Source organism: Sapajus apella, unplaced genomic scaffold (genome assembly GCF_009761245.1).
Source record: "Sapajus apella isolate SASKATOON/1434 unplaced genomic scaffold, GSC_monkey_1.0 scaffold2, whole genome shotgun sequence".
In the NCBI taxonomy this organism is placed as follows: Eukaryota; Metazoa; Chordata; class Mammalia; order Primates; family Cebidae; genus Sapajus; species Sapajus apella.
In genome coordinates, this window is record NW_022436942.1 from 14,111,743 (window position 1) to 14,136,013 (window position 24,271).

Here is a 24,271-nt window from a genome sequence, read left to right on the forward strand (position 1 = left end):
GCTACTCAGGAGGCTGAGGCAGGAGAATTGCCTGAACCCAGGAGGCGGAGGTTGCGGTGAGCCGAGATCGCGCCATTGCACTCCAGCCTGGGTAACATGAGTGAAACCCCGTCTCAAAAAAAAAAAAAGAAAAGAAAGCATTCTTCTCTGTGTTCAATCCCATTCTACCTTGTGAATGAAGAAACACCCATCACTACTTGTGACATTTTTTTCTTTTTTTTGAGACAGGGTCTTACTCTGTCAACCAAGCTGAAATGCAGTGGCATAGTCACAGCTCACTGTAGTCTTGACATCCTGGGCTCAGGCAGTCTTCCCGCCTGTCTTCCAGGTACCAGGACTAGAGATGGGCACCACCACAGTTAACTAATTTTTTTTGCAGAGATGGGGTTTCGTCGTGTTGCCCAGGCTAGTCTCAAACTTGTGGGCTCAATCAACCTTCCCACCTTTGCCTCCTGAAGTGCTGTGATTGCAGGTGTGAGTCCTCAGTCCAGCCTAATTGTGACTTTCATCACTACACTTTTACAGGGTTTTTGCTTGTTCTTTTTTGTTTTGAAACAGGCCACCCTGCCACCCAGGCTGGAGTACAGTGGTGTGATTACAGCTCTCTGTAGCCTCAATCTCCCAGGCTCAAGCAATCCTCCCCACTCAGCCTCCCAAGAAGTTGTAGTCGTGTGCCACCACACCTGGCTAATGTTTTAATTTTTTGTAGGGACAGATTCACCCTATGTTATCCAAGCTGGTCTCTAACTCCTGGGCTCAAGCAATCCTCCCGCATCAGCCTCTTAAAGTGCTGGGATTATAGGCTTGAGCTACCACTCTTGGTCCTTTTACAGTTTTTAAGGATGAGTCATAAATATGATTCCACTTGACTCTCTGACATAGTTGGGATGTTTGTTGCCTCCAAATCACATGTTGAAATGTGACCCCCAATGTTGGAGGTGGTGGGAGGTGTTTTGGTCATGAGAGTGGATCCCTCATGAATGCCTTGGTGCCTTCCCCACAGTAATAAGCCAGTTCTCACTGTATTAGTTCATGTGAGAGCGGGTTGTTTAAGAGCCTGTCTGTTCTTTTGCTTCCTCTCTTGCCATGTAACACACCTGCTCCTCCCTTGCCTTATGCTGTAATTGTATGCTTCCTGATGCTTTTACAGAAGCAGATGCCAGCAGTATCCTTCTTGTATAGTTTGCAGAACCATGAGTCAAACCTCTTTTCTTTACAAGTTAACCCAGCAACACAGAATGGTCTAAGACACTCTCCCATCTCAGGGTTAGGACTGTCATAATACAGATGAGGAAGGAGAGACTCAGGGGAGCAAAGTAACTTTCTCATTGATACATAAATCTCAGGACCAACAAGTGGTAAGCCTAAAAACTCCTAGACCTTCTAACTTTAAACCAGGACTCTTTCCACTACTAGAATGATTCTCATCCTTTAATATGCATCAGAATTATCTGGAAAGCTTGGTAAAACACAGAATGCTGGGCTCCACCCCCAGGACTTCTCATTCAGTAGGTGTGGGGTAGGCCCAAGGATTTGCAATTCTAACAGGTTCCTAGGTGCTGCTGCTCCTGGACCGCGTTTTGAGAACCTGCCACAGACTGTCTGCAGGGGGAAGGATCCCAAGGGCTGCCTGCTGCCACACATGCTTTTTATCAACATGATTTGAAAGAAACACTGTGAAGAAAAGTCAAAATAGTTGGCAGAGCGCGAAAATGGCCAAGAATATTTTTACTTTTAATCTAATTCAACAGCTCATTAATTACGTTTTTGTTCAGTACTAGGACATGTTGAAGGGATTACAAAAGACATATTTCTACTATTGGTATCTTCAAAGACTATATAATTTGGTCATGGAGTTCAGATTAGCATTCAAGAAAGGGAAAGTAATAACACATACAGCTGGATAGCAAAATGTGTGGCATCAACACGTTCTGTGGGAGTCAGAGAAGGCGGAGATCAGTGTCAACTAGACTAGCAAGGTAAGGCTTCACAGAAATTGTAGGTTTGGGACTTGCATGAATGCTATGGAGGATATCTATTGCCGTACAACAAACCACCCAAAAACTTGGTAGCTGACACAACTATTGTCATGTCATGGTTCTGTGGGATGACTGTGCATGGGTCTTGATTGATATCGCTCATGTAGTGACAATCTACAGCTGAGACTGCAGTCAGCTCAAAGCCTGGCTGGGCTAGTTGTCCAAGAGGATATCTTCACTCATTGTGGGCTCAATCTTCCCACCTTTGCCTCCTGATGTGCTGTGATTGCAGGTGTGAGTCCTCAGTGCAGCCTAATTGTGACTTTCATCACTACACTTTTACAGGGTTTTTGCTTGTTCTTTTTTGTTTTGAAACAGGCCACCCTGCCACCCAGGCTGGAGTACAGTAGTGTGATTACAGCTCTCTGTAGCCTCAATCTCCCAGGCTCAAGCAATCCTCCCCACTTAGCCTCCCAAGAAGTGGGAGCCTCCCAAGAAGGCCTCAGCCTTCTCCACACAGCTTCTCTCTCCAAAAGAGCTGCCTGCCCTTAACAATGACAGTTCAGAGCTCTCAGAGACAGGAAGTGGAAACTGCCAGTATTCTTAAAGAGAGGGCCAAAATTGGCACTGTGACTTCTGCCATATTCTAATTTTTTTTTTTTTTGTGGTAGTTTCAATAGTTAAAATGCCAGATTCTATTACTGAAATTAGTCACAGGCCAGACCAGATTCCAGGGAGAAAGAAGATGACTCCATCTCTCAATGGGGAAGTGGCATATGTATACAGAAGAGAAGAAATTGATGGCAGCCATCCTGGGAGAGAAGCTACCACAGATAGGCAGGTGGAAGAATCAACCCATAGCATGAAGATACAAGAGCCAGATGAGAACCAAGAAGAGATCCGAAAGCTGGAATAAAAGAAAAATGAGAGGAGTTTAAAACGGCAATTAAGAGTCTGGGCCTGATCTAACAAACACTGAGGAAACACTGCACATTCTTAGATAGCAAATTAGCTTTCAATCACTCTGCAAACCTATGTGTACTATTTGCTTCCTCGCACCTGGGCTAAGTGGTTTACAGGCAGATGTCCACAAGACAGGCATGGGCCAGCCACTATGGATCAGAATTCAGTGGTAGATGCAGATTCTAAATCGGCAATCAGAATTCGGTGTGATGACTATTGACAAAGTGGGGAATGCAGGGTGTTATAAGAGCCTCTAACACAAATAAGGAGGCAGTAGACAGAGGGAGGGGTGGCTGTTAGTGCTGTGTTGTTCTCTAATCAAGGTTCACAGGCAAGACAGGAGGAGGAAAAGAGAAGCCATGGAGACCAGTTAGAGGGCTGTAGAAACAGGCAATTAGAATTACACATTTTAAGACTCCTACTCCATCTCTAATGAATGAAAACATAGCTCTGATAGGGAGTATGCCTAGTTCAAGTTGTTGTAACATCCCTTCTAAAGATTTGCTTCCATCTGATATGAAGTCTTCTGATAAAATTTGTAAAATGACAACACAGGTCAAAATGGTATCAAGATCTTATTTTGCATACCTGGAGAGATCACATCCAAAGCCGCAGAGGAAATGGAAAGAAGGGTGTGTTCTTGTCTCATGTTTCAGTAGCAGCTACCTGACTCCCAAGGAAGAAGCTGTTATACACTCGAGAGGCACACAGTCACAGGCTAACACAAGCAAGGGGAGGAATTCTGGCTTTGCTGATCTTGTGTAAAAAAGATGTGAGCTCAAATCTTTCAGACGACACCTCCAGTAAGTTGCTTCTATGCTGTGCCTAGAGAGATGACTCTCTATTAGAAAGCAGGCTCCACTGGTCCTATTGCTTGCTGCCACCACCACTGCCTATACCTGGAGCACTGCCAACTATACAGCAGAGTCTCAATAAATATCTAACTATCTGAAAGGGCATATCAAATTTTGTACAGATTACAGACAGTCATGGGGGTAGGTACACTCAGAATACTTAACTGTGTTCTAAACTCTACCAAGAACTCTAAGTATGCAGTTAACTAGAGAAATTGGATCTTGGCAATAGAACGAGAATTTGTCTCAAAAAAAAAAAGAGAGAGAGAGAAATGGGACCCTTTTCACAAGATGGCGCCGAAAGCAAAAAAGGAACCTCCTGCCTTTCCTAAAGCCAAAGCAAAGGCTTTCATGACCAAGAAGGCCATGTTGAAAGGTGTCCACAGCCACACACACACACACACACACACACACACACAAAGAGTATCCACAGGTCACCCATTTTCCGGCAGACTGAGACACTGTGACTCTGGAGACACCCAAAATATCCTCGGAAGAGCACCCCCGGAGAAACAAGCTTGACCACTCTGCTATCGTCAAGTTTCCGCGGACCACTGAGTCCGGAGTGAAGAAGATAGAAGACAACACACTTGTGTTCGTTGTGGATGTTAAAGCCAACAAGTACCAGGTCAAACAGGCTGTGAAGAAGCTCTATGACATTGATGTGGCCCAGGTCAACACCCCGATTCGGCCTGATGGAGAGAAGAAGGCATATGTTCGACGGCTCCTGATTACGATGCCTTGGAGGTTGCCAGGAAAATTGGGATCATCTAACCTGAGTCCAGCTGGCTAATTCTAAATGTATGTGTATCTTTTCACAATTAAAAAAAAAAAAAAAACTATTTAGAGAAATGGAGGTGCTTCTACTATACTACCAAGTACATAGGAGCAATATTTAAGCCCAGCCCTGGTGTAGAGTACAACGGAATAACTTCTCTGTAGAAAGGCAGCTGTCAATGAGATGGTATCTCCTGCCTGTCACCCTTCTGTGACTATTTCTGTTCTGTTCTCAAATGCCTCTTTTCCTTCTTTTCTAGCTTTCATTCAAGACTTCCCCAGCAGCTGTGTAGGTGTTGTGAAGAAGGGAGGGAGCTGGTAGGAGCGTCCTTTTTCTTCTAGCTTGGGCCACTGCTACCTATTTCCTATGAGTAGAAAAAGAAAACAACTGGGGAAATGAAAGAAGAGAAGAATGAGAAAGAAGGGGATCACATCAAGGAAAAAGAAAATGGAAGAGAAGTAGAGGCAACATCAAGACTGTGGGAATGAGAGACAGAATCCTCGTGATCTCGGGCAGGGCATGTGATACATATTAAGACAGGAATTGAGGCCAGGTGTGGTGGCTCATGACTGTAATCCCAGCACTTTCAGAAGCCAAGGAGGGCAGATCACCTGAGGCCAGGAGTTTGAGACCAGCCTGGCCAACATGGTGAAACCCTGTTTCTACTAAAAATACAAAAATTAGCCAGGCATGGTGGTGGGTGCCTATAATCCCAGCTACTTGGGAGGCTGAGACAGAAGAATCACTTGAACCTGGGAGGTGGAGGTTGCAGTGAGCCGAGATGGCGCCGCGGAACTCCAGCCTGGCGGCAGAGCAAGACTGTCTCAAACAAACAAACAAAAAAACAAAAAAAACCGATAAGAAGTGAATAGAGGCCACTGTAATCAGCAGCTAGCCAGCAAGGGATGCCCTTTGCTGGTGCTTTCCTCTGCTTTGCTTTTGCTTTGTCATAAAGCACTGTTCACTGTAAACAGCACCTGGTTTGTAAAGGGAGAGAAGAAAATGGTTCACCAATTTTAGAACTTAATAGGTTAAAACAACACAAATATATCATCTTCGCATCCTGGATGTCAGAAATCTGAAATGGGTCTGACTAGGCTAAAATCAAGGCGTCAGTCAGCAGAGCTTTCTGGAAGTCTAGGGAAAAATCTGTTTGCTTACCTTTTCCAGCTTCTAGAGGTGTCCTGGCTAACAGCTCCCTTCCTTCATCTTCAAAGCCAGCATGGCAGGCAGAGTCCTCACATCTCACCACTCTGTCCTCTGTAGCCACAGCTTCTCTCACTCTGATTCTTCTGTCTCTTTCTTCCACTGTGATTATATTGGGCTCACCTGGATAAATTAGGCCACGTTCCCTATCTTAAGATCAGCTAATTAAACTTAAATCCATCTTCAGTCTAAATTCCCGTTTGCCCTGTAACCTGACATATTCACAGGTTCTGGGGATTAGGATGGGAACATCATTAGGGGGCCCATTATTCTGTTGACGGCAAACACTGTATAACTTTGCTGAAACTACATTATTATCATTTTTCCCCTGATATTCTTTAAAAACAAGAACTCTGAATGTCAGTTACTTCTTTTTCCCCTTCCGGGTTTGCTAGAAACAGAAGTAACAGTTCTAGCCATCTGTCATTTAAACAAGGGAAGATTTATTGCCTTTGACTAAAAAGGCATTTGCCACAATACCATTACTAAACACTTCAGCAAAGACAGAGTCTGTCTGGCAGGGGCAACAGCATGATATCACCATGCCACCTGGCCCCATCTCCTCTTACCAGCGCTGCACACTTCTCAGTGGTCTTGCATCCTTACTCTGGAAGGCAATCAAGGGGATCTGGTGCTCTAATGATGGGCCAACAAAAGAGTGAGAGATTAAGATTGGGATTATATGGGTGTATTAAACATTTGAAAGAGACATCTTAGACTACTTCAAATAGCTACCATTTATGGAACACTTTCCTTGTGTCAAGACTTTGCTGGGTACTTTAGGTATATTTTCTGTGATCCTTAGAACAACTTCTCATGATGGGCATTACAAACAAGGAAACTAAGGCTAAATGGGATTATGAACTTCACCTGAGTTCACACAGCTACTAAACAACAGAAAGAGAAAATAACTTCCCAGTTACCTGACTCTGAAGCCCTTGCCCTTCTTGTACAGAATAACTCACTGCAGAATTATCTAGTGCCTGTAAGGTAAGTGCTGGCAATGGAAATATTTAGAAGTTCTGTTGCTGAGGCCCTGAAGTCACGATGTTTTGTCCACCCCTTCTCAATCAACTAAACACCATTAACACACAAAATTTCCTGATTAGTGACTTATCTAAAGTTCCATAACGAGTCAGTGGACTCTAATTTCGAGTCTACCCTTGTTTCTGATGTTATATCACTTCTCAAAGATAGCTTTTTCATATACATACTTAGGAAGTATATATTTACATAGGAAGAAATTAAGAAAGTAGGCAAAGAAGAAAGAGATGAAGAAACTCAGCAAAGAAGAAAAAACAGATGAAAATTGGAGCACTTTTTTGTGTAAGAGGGAGTAGCTCAATTCTGTAGAACACTGAAAAAGTCATGGAACTACTGAGCATTGTTCTGCAAAACTTGGAAACTATGATTTTCTGTTATTTACTTGGTCTCTTTAGACCGCAACCTCAAAGAAAATGTATCTTTGAACTCAAATTCAATATTTGATCAAACCACACAACTAAAAATGTTAATTAAAAACAAACAAAGCCAAAACCAACAGCAGCCTAAATATTAGGGAAAATTCCTTTTGTGAATTAAATTCATTTAGTAATAAATTCTTTTTTTTTTTTTTAATGAAGGCTTTGCCAACTTTTAGTTTATGAAAAGATGTTATTATTGATGGAATTCAGTTTGCCTGACACCTTGGTATTATTTTTAAATCTAAGAATGCTTATCATTGCAGTAAGAGACATGGCCTAACATCATGCAAAAACCTTCCCTAAGGTATGGCAAATCAGAGGATTTTCCCAGGCCCCACACACTGCACAATGCCAAATTGTTGTTGGAACTAGTCCTTCAGAATAAGGAGTTTCTGTAATTTATCTTACACCCATGGTAGCCAGTACACTGAAGGGTCACATAGTGATAATAATAATGGTTAAATAATGTGTATTTATATACATGTGTTAATTGACTCACAGAATTGCACGAACAAATTTATTTTCTAAAGGAAAACAATTCAGGTAAAATTGTCCTCTTCTGGTCCCCCATTCTTCAAAAACCCTCTTTTTTTTAGGCTTTCCCCTTCCATATTGCTATTGACATTAATTTTAATTAGATTAGCAATCTGTACAAAAATGGTAGCGAAGAGGAGACAATGCATACATTTGACCCATCCTCCAAGGCTTCACAGATGGCCCATAGCATGGAGAGAAGCCAGGACAGATTTTTGCATAGTCTTCTACATTGCATGAATGTCATTACTTGAGTATCAACTTAAGGATCCTTACCCAAAATAGACTCAGGTGGCCTAGAAAAGTGCTTGAAATTTTCTTATTCCATGGGGTAAACATTGAAGGGTGCTATGGTCATCCAAGTCAAATTTTTGTGTTAACACTGGCATTATTTATATTAGCTATCTAGTCCCTATGTGTTTTTTTAAAGAAGTAGATAAGGCTTAGCCAGTGGCTCACGCCTGTAATCCCACCACTTTGGGAGGCCAAGGCAAGTGGATCACTTGAGATTGGGAATTCTAGATTAGCCTCCTGACCAACATGGGGAAACCTCATCTCTACTAAGAATACAAAATTAGCCAAATGTGGTGACACATGTCTGTCATCCCAGCTACTCGGGAGGCTGAGGCAGGAGAATTACTTGAACCTGGGAGGTGGAGGTTGGAATGAGCCAAGATCATGCCATTGCACTCCAGCCTGGAAAACAAGAGCAAAACACTGTCTCAAAAAAAAAAAAAAAAAAAAAAAAATTAAGTAGATAAGTTCAGAGTTTGGATCATGTTTGGATAATGGTAAAAAGCCAGAAAATGTCTGGAACATATAGAGAGGCCTGGGGTGGGGGTTGGAGAGGACTGTAGAGGTTAGGGACTTTGGGGAACTAGAAGTCAGCATGAAGGTGCTGGATTCCATGGGTAAAGATAACACCACTGAAAGGGAGAAAGAATGATAAAAACGACTAACATTTACAAAAAAAAAAAAAAAAAAAAATTATGTGCCAGGCAGGCCTTGTGTTAGACACTTGGCATATACAGACAAGAGATTCTTAGGAAGGAGAACTTTTGTGCTTATTTACAGTCATTCAACCTACATTCAAATACATTTTTGTGTTGTTTTATTACGTGATTTTAAGTTACAAAAATAAAAAAGGAAGAAGGAAAAGCAATAAGGCAAACTTGTCAATGGGTTCATGAACAAAAGTCAATTGTGGAATGTGGCAGAAGGCAAAAACAAATGTATTCAAAGTTTTACCTTTAACAGTGACACCTGTGATTCCAGTTATCTGTTGATATAAATTATTCCATATTTAGTGACTCTAAACAACAATTTTATTTCTCTCTCATGGGCCTGGAATTTGGCTGGACTCAGTAGGTAGCTCTTGCTGAGGGTCATTCATGGGGTTGTCATCAGGTGGTGGCTGGTGATGGAGGCCTCTACTTGCAGCCGGGCATGGTGGCTCATGCGTGTAATTCCAGCACTTTGGGAGGCCAAGGTGGGAGGACTGCTTGAGCTTAGGAGTTCAAGACCAGCCTGGGGGACACCCTGTCTCAATTTATTTTTTAAAAAAATTAAAACCAATAAGAAATGAAGGCTTACTTCTTGCATATTTGGAGCCTGGGCTGGGAAGGCCCACACATTTGGTCCTCTTCTATCTCTTTGTGGTTCTTCTACATGGTCTTTCCAGTGTTGTGGCTTCAGGGTAGGTGGTTTTCTTCCATGGCAGCTCAGAGCTCCAAAGGCACATGGTTTGAGAAAGAACTAGGTGGCAGCTATGTCACCCCTTATTACACAGCCTCAGAGTTCACACAGCATCTCTCTGCTGTATTTAATCACAAAGGTCCACCCAGGTTCCAAAGGAAGAGACACAGATTCTACCTCTGGTTCAGAGGAGTATCAAAGAATTGGTGGACACATTTTCAAACCACCCTAATCTGCTCTCAGGCCACATATTATTTACATCCTTCCCACATGCAAAATATACTCACCCTTCCCAAGACCTTCTAAAATTTTCATTTGTTAAAACACCAGGCTCAGGCTCAAGGTCCAGGATTTTATCAGTGAAATCAGGTCACATGTGGATAAAGATCCTTGTGTGTGGTCCTGTGAGTACAGCTCAAGTGGCATTCCTTGAAGTCTGAAAATATGTCAGCTAGTGAGATGAATTATCTCTCCCTCGCAGTAAGTATACATGGTGGAGTAGGTAAAGGATAACAATTATAAATAATCCCATTCACAAAGAGAGAAAAAAGAGGCATGTGGCGACCTCTGCAGTAAGTCCACTAAGACCATGTTGCCAATTCTTTTTTTTTTTTTTTTTTAAAGACGGGGTTTCACCATGTTGGTCAGGCTGGTCTTGAACTCCCGACCTCAGGTGATCCACCTGCGTTGGCCTCCAAAGTGCTTGGATTACGGGCATGAGCCACCATCCCCGGCCTTTTTTTTTTCCTTTTTTTCTTTTTTTTTTTCCAATTCTTTAGTCAAGGTTCAATTCTGTCTGGAATGATTCTTCTCAGCTCTTGGCTCTAATCTTCTGGGCTCTGAATTCTACCCTCAGAGTTCCTATTCCATAAAACAGAGCCAAAATTTCAAGTTTAGTTTGATAAGCCTGCTTCCTGTCTGTAAAAGTTCCAGGGTCCAAAGGCCTGTTTTCACTTTGAAACCATCTTTGTTCCTCATAGTCTAAGCTTGTGGTATTTCTGTAAGTGCAATTTTCCTAAAAGCTTTATGAGTTTCCTATAGGAATCTTACTGACATTTACTTCTATTAGAAAAGCCACATCCACCGATATCATCTACCTGGGGCTCCCTTTAAAGCTGCTGTAGATCAATGCCCTTAAGTTTCTTAGAATCCCTATTGTTTAACAGAGAAGCTCTTTAAGCTTAAGACTTTTGTCTTTTTGCAAGAATTCAGAAGGCATCATTTTAAATCTTTCTGAGGTCTTAATAAATAATTTTATAGTCAAATCCTTAGCTTCCTTTTTACCTTGATAAGTTTTTGTGACAGGGCCATGGATTTAACTTTTGTCCGGAGGACCTTTACTTCCTTGGAAATATTCTGCTACAAGAAACGAATAATCAGAAAAAAGTTTTATTTTCTAAACCAGCAAGTCCTAGCTTCTTTGTATTTCCTCCAAATTTTGCCTCAAAACTAAGAAATTTCTTCTACACTTCATCTCTCTTTATCTGTATTTTATAATACACAACTAAAAGAAACCAGTTGAAATTTTCAACCTTTAGCCTATAAACTCTTCAGGCTGATCCATCAGCTCACGGAGAATATTTTCTATTCTCCACATTATTACAGGTAACAGTTTTGCTAACAAGAAGTTTTCCTCCAGCTTTCACTAACTTTTCCCTCACTTTCCTTTAAGCAATTACTGATAACGTCAAAGACCATCAGGCTTCTGCTACTAATCGCTTGAAGGTCTTTCCAACTTATGCCTGCAGTTAAGTTCCAAAGTCACTGTCATATGTTTTAGGTTTTGTTATTGTAATACTTCATTTCCAGATCCTAAAATCAGTTGGGTAATCCATTGGTACGTAACAAATCACCCAAACCATTGACTTAAAACAATTTTATTATTATCTTTCATGATTCTGGGGCTTGACTAAGCTCATCTAGATGGTTCTTGTTGAAGGTGTCTCATGAGCTTCCACCTAGATGGTGGCTAGCGCTGGAATCATCTGAAGGCTTGCTCACTCATATATGGCACCTGGTCTGGGAAGAGTTAAATAGCTGGGACTAGAAACAGCTGGGCTTCCTCAGGCACCTCTTTCTAACTCTATGTGATTTCCCTGTGGTCTTTTCAGCAAGGTACCTTCAGGGTAGCTATTCTTACACGGCAACTCAGAGCAGAGCTCTAAAATGTAGGGGGATGGGATGGGGAAGTTGTATCACCTTTTATGACTCTGTCTCAAAAGTCGCATAGTGTCATTTCCGTCATATCCTATTTGTTGAGGCAGCACAAAGGCCAGTTAAGTTCAAGAAAAGGGAACACAGACCCTATATTTTTACCAGAAAAAAGTGTTCAAGATTTTGCAGACATGTTTTTAAACCACCACAATTGAAAGAAGGAAAAAACAGAAAGAAAAGCTGAGGAACTATTGTTGAAAAATCATGCCATGTCCTATGGCACCAAATGGTTGGCAGTTGCAGCCACAAATCTGAGTGATGATGGACAAAAATGGGTCAAGGGTCATATTCAAATCCATGAAATTATTTCAGCTTTCTGTTCCCCAAGAAAGACCTATTTCTTACTTCACTGAGAGACCCAGATGCTTTGTCAGGAAAGCTAACTTCTAAAATACAGGGTCAGCAAAGGCCTAGAGTTCAAATCTGGCCTACAACCTGTTTTTGTGTGGCCCAGGAACTGAGAATGAATTCATACTTTTAAATAAAAAGAAGAAGAGACAGAAGAAAAAGAAGGAAGAGGAAGGGAGGAGGAGGAGGGAGGTAGAGAAGTAGCAGCATACGCAGCACAGACCATCTGCGGCCCACAGAGCTAAACATACTCTGGCCCTTTATAGAAAAGGTTTGTTGACCCCTGTTTTAAAGCACTTTCAAATGAGTTTTCAGATGGCTTCCACAGCTAGAACAGCAAATATACACTAGAGTGCTTCTAATATATATATTTTCCTCATAAAATGGAGTAGAGGAATAATGCAGGGCTTGTCCTATCAATTTATTTTATTATATATTCAATCTCACATACCCATAGTCTCTCTCATTTATCCTCTGCCCACCTACCAATATTCTCATCTCCCCATAAAAAACATAATCCTGGCTGGGTGTAGTGGCTCATGCCTATAATCCCGGAAGTTTCTGAGGCAAAGGCAGGAGGATTGCTGTAGTTGCCTGGGCAACATAGTGAGATCTCATCTCTCCAAAAATAAAAAAATAAAAATCCTTCCTTTACCACCTCCTTTGAGTTTTGAGTGTGCAATTTTCTTCTCCCTTGTGTAATTTTCCTTCTCAAAAGTCATAAATGTTTCTTATCCCTAAAGAATAAATCAAAACTTCTAATGCTTATAGATCAATCATGATGTATCCCATAACCATATTTCCAGCCTGTCTCCACCAATCTGTCCTTTTGCCCCCAGATTCCTATATAGTATCTACATTAGACTACTTGCTCTTCCCTCAAGAGTCCATGCCCTTCCATATACCCATGACTTTTCTCTTGTTCCTATATCCAGAAACGCCCATTCATTCTTGTCATATTGAAAATATGCTTATTTCTCATGTTCCCTGTGCCAATCCACTAGTTGAAACTGTGCTCAGTTTTCAGCATTCCCATGGCATGTCACTGTATGTAGATCTATATAACACTTGTTTTATTCTGTTTGCGGTTATTTATACACGTCTTTTTCCTCAAATAGAAAAACTCCTTCAGGGCAAGTGCTATTTCTTAGTCATCTTGATATCCAGTAGATACACTAATAGAGTAGGCATGGTGGCTCATGCCTATAATCCCAGCACTTTGGAAGGCTGAGGCAGGCGGATCACTTGCAGTCAGGAGTTCGAGACTAGCCTGGCTAACATGGCAAAACCTTATCTCTGCTAAAAATACAAAAAAAATTTGCCGGGCATGGTGGCATGGGCCTATAATCCCAGTTATTCGGGAGGCTGAGGCAGAAGAATCTCTTGAACCTTGGAGGTGGAGGTTGCAGTGAGCCGAGATTGCACCATTGCACTCCAGCCTGGGCAACAGAGCTGGACTCCATCTCAAAAAAAAAATGTATATACATATATACATTTTAACATTTATTAGCACATACATATATATGTATATATACATATACATATATATACACACATATATATGTATATATACACACACATATATACATATACATTAGCATATACATATATATGTATATGCTAATATATATGTATATGCTAATAAATAATTGTTAAATGAGAGAGTAAATGATCCCAGATCCTTTTTTGTTTTTTCCTGAAAACCTATCCTTTCCCCAGAGCTTATCCAAAGGTGCAGCTCTGGTATTCAAGCTGATCTCTTTCTGTTCTTGCTCTTTTGGCAAGAGCCTTTAAATTCTGGAAGAAATCAGCCTACATTCTAGCAATTTTATGACCGACCCCAGTTTTATTAAATCATGCTCTTAGCACTTCAAAACTCCATCTGTTCCTCAACATGATTTTCCATTGAGCCTAGCTCAACTGCATGCATTTCATCATCATCCACTCCTTTCAACAGCTTCACAGTGCACAAACCACATGTGTACCTTAAGACCACCACCAGATTTCTCTTACCTTTGCTCACATTAAAAAAAACAAGGCTGGGCATGGTGGCTCACATCTGTAATCCCAGCATGTTGGGAGGCCGAGGTGGGAGAAATCACTTGAGTTCAGGAGTTTAAGATCAGCATGTGTAACAGTGAGGCTCTGTCTCTACAAAAATTTTAAAAATTAGCTGGGTGTGGTGGTGTGTGCCTGTAGTCCCAGTTATTCAGGGCCCTGATGCAGGAGGATCACTTAAGCCCAGGAAGTTGAGGTTGCAGTGAGTCATGATCATGCTACTGCACTCCAGTCTCAGCAAGAGTGAGACTCTGTCTATATTTTAAAAACCACGAAAATGTAAGACCTGAAGTTTCATCACCAACAACCTTTATATATTCAACTGACCATTGACTTTTGGAGAAGGGGAATATTATTTTTACCACAGTCACATAGAAAGATACAAAAATTATTCTTTAATAGGAAAATGGAAGAGTGACATGATAAAGGATAAAAGATGGACCCTGAACGAAAATGCCTAGAGGTCATTTGGGAACTTGCATACTACCTTCTGGGACAACACATTGTATTTTTCTCTTTTTTTTTTTTCCTCCCTAATTTTCTTGAAGTGCTACGTAGAGAAACTTTCTGCTTCTTGGAGCCCTGTTCATGGTATGACTTGATGATTGAAGAATGTGGAAAGAGTGGTTCTGATTTCTTTTAACAAGATACTCAACAAAGGAGGCCATAGAGCAGAATCAGAAGGGTTTAAGGAATACATAGTGACTTCCAGCATAATGAACTCCACCGGGTTCACAAATAATTAGCAGAGACTTCTACAGACATTAGTGGTAACATTTATACATATAGCAATCGTGATTACTATTTCTAAGGCAACTTAAGTCCCAGGGGTTAATAACAACAGAAAATGCCCATGTATGTAGTAGATAAGGTCACAGCTAAGTTCAAAGTCTAACTAGTGAGTACAGATAGTAATTTACTAAGTATACACAGAATAAGATGTGCAAAGTTAAAAAGTCATTAGGATGTATACTCAAAATAAAAGCTATTTAATAGTGATATTATTGGTAAGTTTGAAAGAATTCTCTTGGCTAAGCATGTTGGCTAATCCCAGCACTTTCAGAGGCTGAGGCAGGAGGATCACTTGAGGCCAGGAGCTTGAGACCAGCGTTGGCAACAAAGTGAGACCCTGTCTACTTATTTTTTAAAAAGACAAGAAAAAAAAGTCTCATATTTGCAATAATGCTTCAATTCGTTTATTTCTTTCAACCTTATATATATATATATTTGAGATGGAGTCTCACTCTGTCACCCAGGCTGGAGAGCAGTGGTATGATCTCAGCTCACTGCAATTTCCACCTCTGGGATTTAAGCGATTCTCTGCCTCAGCCTCCCAAGTAGCTGGAACTACAGGCATGCATCACCATGCCCAGCTAATGTTTTGTATTTTTAGTAGAGACCAGACTTCACTATGTTGGCCACACTGCTCTCGAATTCCTGACCTCAAGTGATCCGCCCTGACCTCGGCCTCCCAAAGTGCTGGGATTCTAGGCTTGAGCCACCGAGCCCGGCCTCCTTCGACCTTATTTACATTTGTGTGTGTATGCCTGGCATATATGGTACCACATGCTTAATAAAATGCAAAATCATTGATTCTTTTGACCCACAACGAGTTGGTTGTATTTTTTTACCTTTGTAGTGTGCTAATATATTCAAAGCAAGAACAGCATTCAGTTAAATATTTAAATTATTAGATTAATAACAGTGGTAATACATAGAAGCCCAATGAACTAACTGCCGAGTGTTAGCATATATTGATGGGGGCTGGACACAGTGGCTCACACCTGTAATCCCAGCACTTTGGGAGATGAAGGCGAGCAATCACTTGAGCCTAGTAGTTTGAGAGCAGCCTGCGCAACATGGCAAAACCCCGTCTCTACAAAAAATACAAAAATTAGCCAGGTGTGGTGGTGTGTGTCTGTAGTCTTAGCTACTCAGGAGGCTGAAGTGGAAGTATCGCTTGAGCCTGGGAGGTGAAGGTTGCAGTGAGTTATGACCACGCCATTGCACCCCAGCCTGGACAACAGTGAGACCCTTTCTAAACACACACACACACACACACACACACACACACACACACACACACACACACGGTGAGACCCTTTCTAAACACACACACACACACACACACACACACACACGGTGAGACCCTTTCTAAACACACACACACACACACACGGTTAAGAAAAAATGAAGGAATGTACCTGGAAACACAAAAAATCAAGTAAATTACTAGAACAATTATTAGAGTTGACCATTTAAAAGGATATACATTCTATCATTTGCAACAATATGTTTTAACTTGGAGGGCATTATGCTAAATGAATAAGCCAGGCACAGAAAGACAAATACTACATGATCTCACTTATGTGTGGAATATAAAAAAGTCAAACTCAGAGAAGCAAAGAAGAGAGAATAGTGTTACCAGGGGCTTGTGGAGAGAGGGGCTAAGGTAATGGAGAGATGTTGGCTAAAGGGTACAAAGTTTCAGTTAGACAATAAGACGAAAAGAGGAAAAACAGAACTAACCTTATTGAAAGCAGTTAAAGCCAAACACATTATTTTAGTGAGTTGATTTTGCTTAGAGTACTTGTTTAAGAATTTTAAATATAGTTCTAGAAAAAGACTATGGAACTAGCAAAATAATATTTAAAATGGACAGTTTTTGCTTAATAAGGTAACATTAAAGCAAGTACTTTTATTTATTTATTTAGACGGAGTTCTTGCTCTGTTGCCCAGGCTGGAGTGCAGCGGCGCGATTTCGGCTCACTGCAACCTCTGCTTCCCTGGTTCAAGCGATTCTCCTGCCTCAGCCTTCCAAGCAGCTGGGACTATAGGCACCCACCACCACGCCCGGCTAATTTTTTGTATTTTTAGTAGAGACGGGGTTTCACCATGTTAGCCAGACTGCTCTCGAATTCCTGACCTCAAGTGATCCACCCGCCTCGGCCTCCCAAAATGCTGGGATTACAGGCGTGAGCCATCGTGCCCACCCAAAGCAAGTACTTTATACCTACAAAGTACTTAGCACAAATTCTCGGCACATCTCTTATTAGTTCTGATTACTAATTTTAATTATAATAGATATATTTAAACGATATCCTTGTTGTGGCATGTGTGAACTTCCACCATTGTTAGCCAATAAATTTAATCTGGATTAAAAGGAAAATGGACTGATCCTCTGATAGACTTCAAGGTAGTATTTCAAAGTGGTCTGGGAGGATACCCTAAGAACACTTAGCTGCACCTTATTGACCTTCAAATGGCTTTCTTTTTTTTTTTTTTTTTTTTTTTTTTTTTTTTTTTTTTTTTTTTTTTGAGACGGAGTTTCGCTCTTGTTACCCAGGCTGGAGTGCAATGGCGCGATCTCGGCTCACCGCAACCTCCGCCTCCTGGGTTCAGGCAATTCTCCTGCCCCAGCCTCCTGAGTAGCTGGGATTACAGGCACGCGCCACCATGCCCAGCTAATTTTTTGTATTTTTAGTAGAGACGGGGTTTCACCATGTTGACCAGGATGGTCTCGATCTCTTGACCTTGTGATCCACCCGCCTCGGCCTCCCAAAGTGCTGGGATTACAGGCTTGAGCCACCGCGCCCGGCCCAAATGGCTTTCTATGTGTTCTCACCTTGCTTTGGTTGTCTCTCAACCACAGGAATCTTTCTCTTATGCGTTGTTTTTGAATTTTTATTATGGAACATTCTAAATGTGTACAAAACTAGAACAGTATAAAGAACCCCCATCTACGCATCACCCACCAACAATACCCACACAAGGACAAGCTTCTTTCCTATGTACTCCCATGTGTCTTCCCATCCCCCATGAATTAAAGTATGAAGCAAAGTCCAAACATCATATTATTCATTAGTAAACTATTTAATATGTATATACCAAAAGATTTAAAAAAATATAACCACAATACCATTTTCAAAAATTACTATTTAACTTCCAATAGTCAGTCAATTTAAAAATTTCTCCAAATATCCTTTTTTAAATTTTGAGACGGAGTCTTGCTCTGTTGTCCAGGCTGGAGTGAGTGGTGCAATCTCTGCTCACTGCAACCTCTGCCTCCTGGGTTCCAGCAATTCTCCTCCCTCAGCCTCCCAAATAGCTGGGATTACAGGTGCATGCCACCATTCCCACATAATTTTTTGTATTTTTTTTTTTTTTAAAGACAGGGTTTCACCATGTTGGTCAGGCTGGTCTTGAACTCCCGACCTCAGGTGATCCATGCCTGCCATGGCCTCCAAAGTGCTTGGATTACAGGTGTGAGCCACTACACCCGGTCTATTTTTTTGTATTTTTTTAGTAGAGATGGGGTTTCACCATGCTGGCCAGGCTGGTCTTGAACTCCTGACCTTGTGATCTGCCCGCCTTGACTTCCCAAAGTGCTGGGATTATAGCACCCAGCCAAACTAATAAATATCTCTATATCTCTAAAGTAATCTTGCTCTACAGGTTTTCCTGCCTTTTCCTTAAATTTTTTTTTTTTTTCTTTTTTTTTTGAGACGGAGTTTCGCTCTTGTTACCCAGGCTGGAGTGCAATGGCACGATCTCGGCTCACCGCAACCTCCGCCTCCTGGGTTCAGGCAATTCTCCTGCCTCAGCCTCCTGAGCAGCTGGGACTACACGCACGCGCCACCATGCCCAGCTAATTTTTTGTAGTTTTAGTAGAGACGGGGTTTCACCATGTTGACCAGGATGGTCTCGATCTCTTGACCTCGTGATCCACCCGCCTCGGCCTCCCAAAGTGCTGGGATTACAGGCTTGAGCCACCGCGCCCGGCCTAATTTTTTTTTTTTCTTAAAACAGATTTGTCCTGTAGAATTTCACAGTGTGATTTTTCTACTTGCACTCCTGTGATTTAAAAATGTTCCACTATATCTTAAGTTTCTAATAAACTGCTCATCAGATCTAGAAACCTGATGAGAGTCTAGAGTCTTAGTAAACCATGTAGTTCAATTATTTGAACTAGAATATCTAGTTATCTCTGTTTTTGTAATGTTCAAATTGATCAGTGAGTTTGAGTGTGGTTAGCCTGATCCATGAATTAAATACTTCTCCATCAGCATTTTACTTAATGGTTTTAACCATTGACAGCCATTGAAGAAGTCTAGTTTTATTTCATGAGCTGCTGTAAATGTTAACATTCTATTTCTATCAGATCTTCTGCACTGTGAAACTGGACTTATTCTGTAATGAGGGAATCATTACAACCATTTAGTTACCCCAAGCTATAAATTATATAAGGTAGGATACTTGATTCTGTCTTTCCTGTTCTCAGGCCCCACAAGGCTCTCCATAGCTTATGCTGTTAAAAAAAATCTGACATTTCTGCTCCAGACAGACACATTCTCTACCTACTCACAGTGCACTCCTGCTTCTTTAAACTATTACAAGGTTTAGAGTGTACATCATAAAATGTGGTATCTGGCTATGCAGTCTAGATTTCTTCACAAGGTAGTTGGGCACCTGTTACAATAACGTAAGCTCTGAAAGGTGACATACCTTCTGCAGTGTCATCCTGTTTGGGGAGGATAGAAAACAGCCCTGGTGAAACTAAACTATCACTTCTTTTTTAATGCAGGTACAATTATTAAAAAAAAATCAATGGGAAATGGCTTTTTAAAAACATACAGCTGCAATATCAACAGTGGTTTTGGAGCAAGGGCTCTAGAATAGGTGTATGAGTGGAATTCAGGTTTGAAAACAACTAAGGTGGCCCATGGATTGTCCTCACTACATGTCTGTAATCATTATAGGGAAATGTATTCCTTTTACAATGTGAATTCCATAATGTGGAGCGGGTTTTTGTTGTTGTTGTTGTTTTATCTTCTGTATATCCCCAGCACCTGGCATATAGGTTTTTGATGCATCTGTTAAATAAATAAAATGAATAAATGAATTTATCTGGAACTTATTCTGTATAAGCTTCATTCACTACAAAAAGAAATGAATGTCAGATAGGATTCTTATTCTGGTTATTCGCCTAAACTCTTGTTAAAAAGAATGTAAATTTGTTTATAAAACAGGAAAATATATTTTAATTTGCTTACATATGTTTTCAGAGTTTAGTCAGCTCTTTCTGCCATCTATTATGGTAACATTAAGTCAGTGTTACTATTATGACTGAAACTAGCCCATGTCCTGTGTCTATATAATACTTCTGTTTAACAAGGGCTTTAAAATATACTACGTGCAGAATATTAAAACAGCAATCTCTGAATCTTAATACCTTTTTGGTAGTTGTTCTCAGTGAGATAAAACACACATATTTATTACTCAACCAAAGAGCAGTTAAGGGATTTTTCTGTGTAACAGAAAACAGCATTACAACTACATAAATGATCTAAACTGTCAATGTCTGTGGAGTTCGCAGTCCTTAATTTACTTTAATTTTCTGTGAAATATCACAGTTTGGCTTTCTGTGAACTCCTGACTTCCATGATAAAATACTCTCAATTACATTACAATGGAACTAACAGAATTTGTAAACCTGATTGGAAGAAAATAATATATTTTCTGCAAGTGTTGTTTGGTATCTAGTAAGAAGAAAGAACTAAGAATTTATCATTAAAAACAACACAGGATTTGTATCTTAGGTTTGCTCATATTTGATATAACTAAAAGACAAGTTATACTATAGGGTGTCAATGGTATGCCTTAATAGGACCCTATTCACAAATTTATTGGCCAAAAATCCTGTGTAGGTACCATTCCATTACATCTGAACAAACAGCACTTTTAAAGAAAGATAACTGTAAAACAGAAATTTAACCAAAAAAATATATATATATAATTTTCAACTTGAGATAAGAAAACACTCTATATTCCATGTAGACCTACTAATATTTCTCTTAATTCCAATGACATTCCCAGCGTATGAGTAGCAGATAATACAAAATTAAACTGTAAATCACCTAGAATATTATCAACTACAATCGTCATCTCCAAGATCTCAGGCAACAAACATAACCAGAACTCCCTAAATTACTATACTATACTATTTGAAGTGTTTCATACTTCTTTCCTTTGATTGTTCAATCACTATTCCGCCAGGTCTCAAAACTGAAGTAGGTCACTAATGTTTTTTCTCACCTACCCACATTTTGATTATTTTTTTGAGACAGAATTTCAACTATTTTGTCCAGGCAGGTCTCAAACAACTGGGCTCCAGTGACCCTCCCACCTCAGCCTCCAGAGTACCTGGGATTATAGGTGCACACCACTGCACTTAGCTCACATTAATTTTTTTTTTTGGGGGGGTGGAGACAGTCTAACTCTGTTGCCCAGGCTGGAGTGCAGTGGTGCAATCATGGCTCACTACAGCCTCAAAGTCCTGGGCTCATGAGGTCCTCCCTCCTTAGCTGGGACTACAGGCATGCACCACCACACCCAGCTAATTACATTTTGATTCTTAAACACTTCATCGAACATCTTTCCTGTTTTCCTTTGGGGCAATGACCTACCTATACAATTACTTTGCTCTCCACATGGCGCCCAACAGTGATAACCTAACAAAAACACTTACTGAACTTAGACAATCTTAGAGACAATTTTCAAATTTTTGCTTAATTATCTAGATATCAGTGGCACCAACGGCTCTTCAGAGTTTATGACAGTGGTCATAATTCTCCTTTTGGGTATTACCAGTCTGGCCTAATTTATTTTTGAAGATGATTGTTCTATTTACCTTTTGTTGTAGTCATTACAGAGGGGATTATTCAGTGGGAAAGGAAATTAAGAGCACCTCCTTTGTCAGCTTTCTTTACCATGGAGCAGGTGGAGTGTAATCAACAATAGGGAGAGAAAGCGTGTAGCTGGGAGGAAATCTCAGCCTTTTTGGTGCTTTGTGCTTATACACTGAAGAGCTAATCTGTGCTGTCAGGTGCCTCTGGCAGGAATTCTTTGGGGACCACTCCACAAGACACAAAGTCTTGAGTGCACCCTTGCACGACCCTCCCCGCCCCCCGCCATCTTGCCTACCTGCCAAAAGGTTATTTTAAAATAGCTTATAAACAAAGCTTATCTATGTAAGATTAGCAATCAGGAACTTTGAAGTATGAAGCAAAACTGTGTTCTCCAAGAATCTTTTCCATATGGTGGATCCTATATACCATAACATCGTCTCCATTTCCAATTGAGGATGGCATTTATTAAAATGTCATTACCATAACCCAGCTTTCCTTTGGTTTAATATGTATTTATTGAGAAGGGCACTCAAACTACTACCTTATTACTTTCCATCAGTGGCTTTTTGCAACTACAAATTACTTAAATGCTTGACAGTAGACCTTTAACAAAAAAGTTAATTGCACCAAGTAAATGTCAATAATACTAAGATCAGAAAGCTATATTTTTGATTAGGCAAATTCACCTTGTAAGAAACTATCAACAAGGAAAATATTCAGTTGGTAATTTTCAGTCAGTCCGTGAGTAGAGAAATGTCATTAGCAGACTCGCTTTTAAAATTGGAGATCAGAGCAGAAATATAGCTATGGGACTTAAACAAGTCAGCTGGTGGCAGTATGTTCTCTTGTAACCTAGGAAACAGTCAACCTCTCAAAGTACCTTTACACCCAATAACTCAAAAATGTTACTACTCTTTGGGCAATAGTGTTACTTTAAAATAGTAATTTACTTTAAAAGCACAAGATATAAAGTATGAATAGTTTGTCTATATAGGACATTGAGCATTTCTGGCGTGCTTATCCACTTAAAGTTTAATAAATTACAAGCAGAACTTGTTATACTTTGAGGTGCAGATTAACAACTGTTGATTCTCCAGAAAAAATGTCAGAGTGTAGCGGGTTGATTAGCTTGGTTAGGTGAATGAAGTGTTTTGAAAAATAATAGTGTAATTAGCCTGTTATGACTCATTTATCCATAAACCAAGATTTGACATAGTACCCCAGAGGTTTGCATTATTTAAGTAAGCAGGTACTCAATAAAGCCTTGAATTTACTGTGCTTTGCTATTAAGAAAAACACACTTCAAGAGCCAACATTCAAGTATTTTCTGCATTTTAAGATTCAAGATAAGGTTCTTCACCACCCTTCCCACAATGAGGCCTCTCCATTCTGATGAGATCAGATTAAGGTTATTCTCAAGGCGAAACCAAACTCAATCAAGGTACATATATTAGATCACTTTTGAATGACAAAAGCATCAAACTACTGAAGGGTCTGGTTGGTTTAAAGGAGTGCCTTATTTTTTTGTCAACTGAGCATCGGAAAACCACAAAAACTTGTGATTACATTATATTCAAAACTATTCTATACAAATCAAATACAGATCAGTTTTCAAAGAAAAGTACTAAAACTGACCACCTATTTCCCTTAGTGAAAATAAAATGTAAAAATACAAGTATCTTATTTTCCACACAGACTTCAGGGTATTTAGAACTTCGAGTATTTTCATTAGTTATCCAAACTACCTTCTCTATGCAACGATATTTTCCTATTAGGAGTAGCGGTCACTCAGGAATCAAAATGACTGTTAGATTTTAAACTCAAATCTAGAAACCACACTTTCAACTCCTAGTCCTCTTCTCCCATACAGAAACTCAAAGTTATGTATTTAAGTACCACATAACATTAGAATCAAAGGCCATAAAAACCAAAAACCAACCCACCACACAAGCAGAATCTGAGCCCAGAGGTTAAACAAAAAAGAAAAAAAAACCAAAAACCAAAACTATTCACAGCACACTGTACGTAAAATTTATTTGTTTGCCTCATACATTAAAATATCGGAATGGTGCAATTAACTACACATAAATTCAATCTTCTCAGTAGCGGAGCTGCAAAGTTTAAAGAGAAACTTTAAATTGCTTTGGGTTTACATTTTTAAAGACACGCTCAGATTTACGGAGACAGCATATCAGAAACCAGATCTAAAACGTTAAGGCATAAAGTTTAATTACCAGGTCTACTTCTTCTGCCCCTACAAATGCTAATTCCGCAGGATCGCTCATTCCACTCCAACCTACAGCTAAAGAATGAAGTAAAACAGGTACACACTAAATCTGGCATTAACTGCTGAAAGAAGCGTTAGAATTCTTCAGGGTGGAAAAAGTTATCTGCATCAATTAGCTTACACAATTCCACTCCTTCCTTCAAGTGAAGGAATCCAATGGATTCGCTCTTCCCCAGCCTTTAAAATGCATCGCAGTCCACCCGA

General features: G+C 40.2%; 1 long non-coding RNA gene across 1 annotated transcript; it reads right to left on the reverse strand.

The window, feature by feature from the left end:
* Positions 1 to 4,470: 4,470 nt before the first annotated feature.
* Positions 4,471 to 16,802, reverse strand: LOC116558682. Its single transcript, XR_004272126.1, has 3 exons — positions 16,445 to 16,802; positions 14,846 to 14,847; positions 4,471 to 4,536 (listed from the first exon to the last, which is right to left on the reverse strand). It is a non-coding gene; the product is annotated as an uncharacterized LOC116558682 (long non-coding RNA).
* Between the last annotated feature and the right edge of the window lie 7,469 nt (positions 16,803 to 24,271).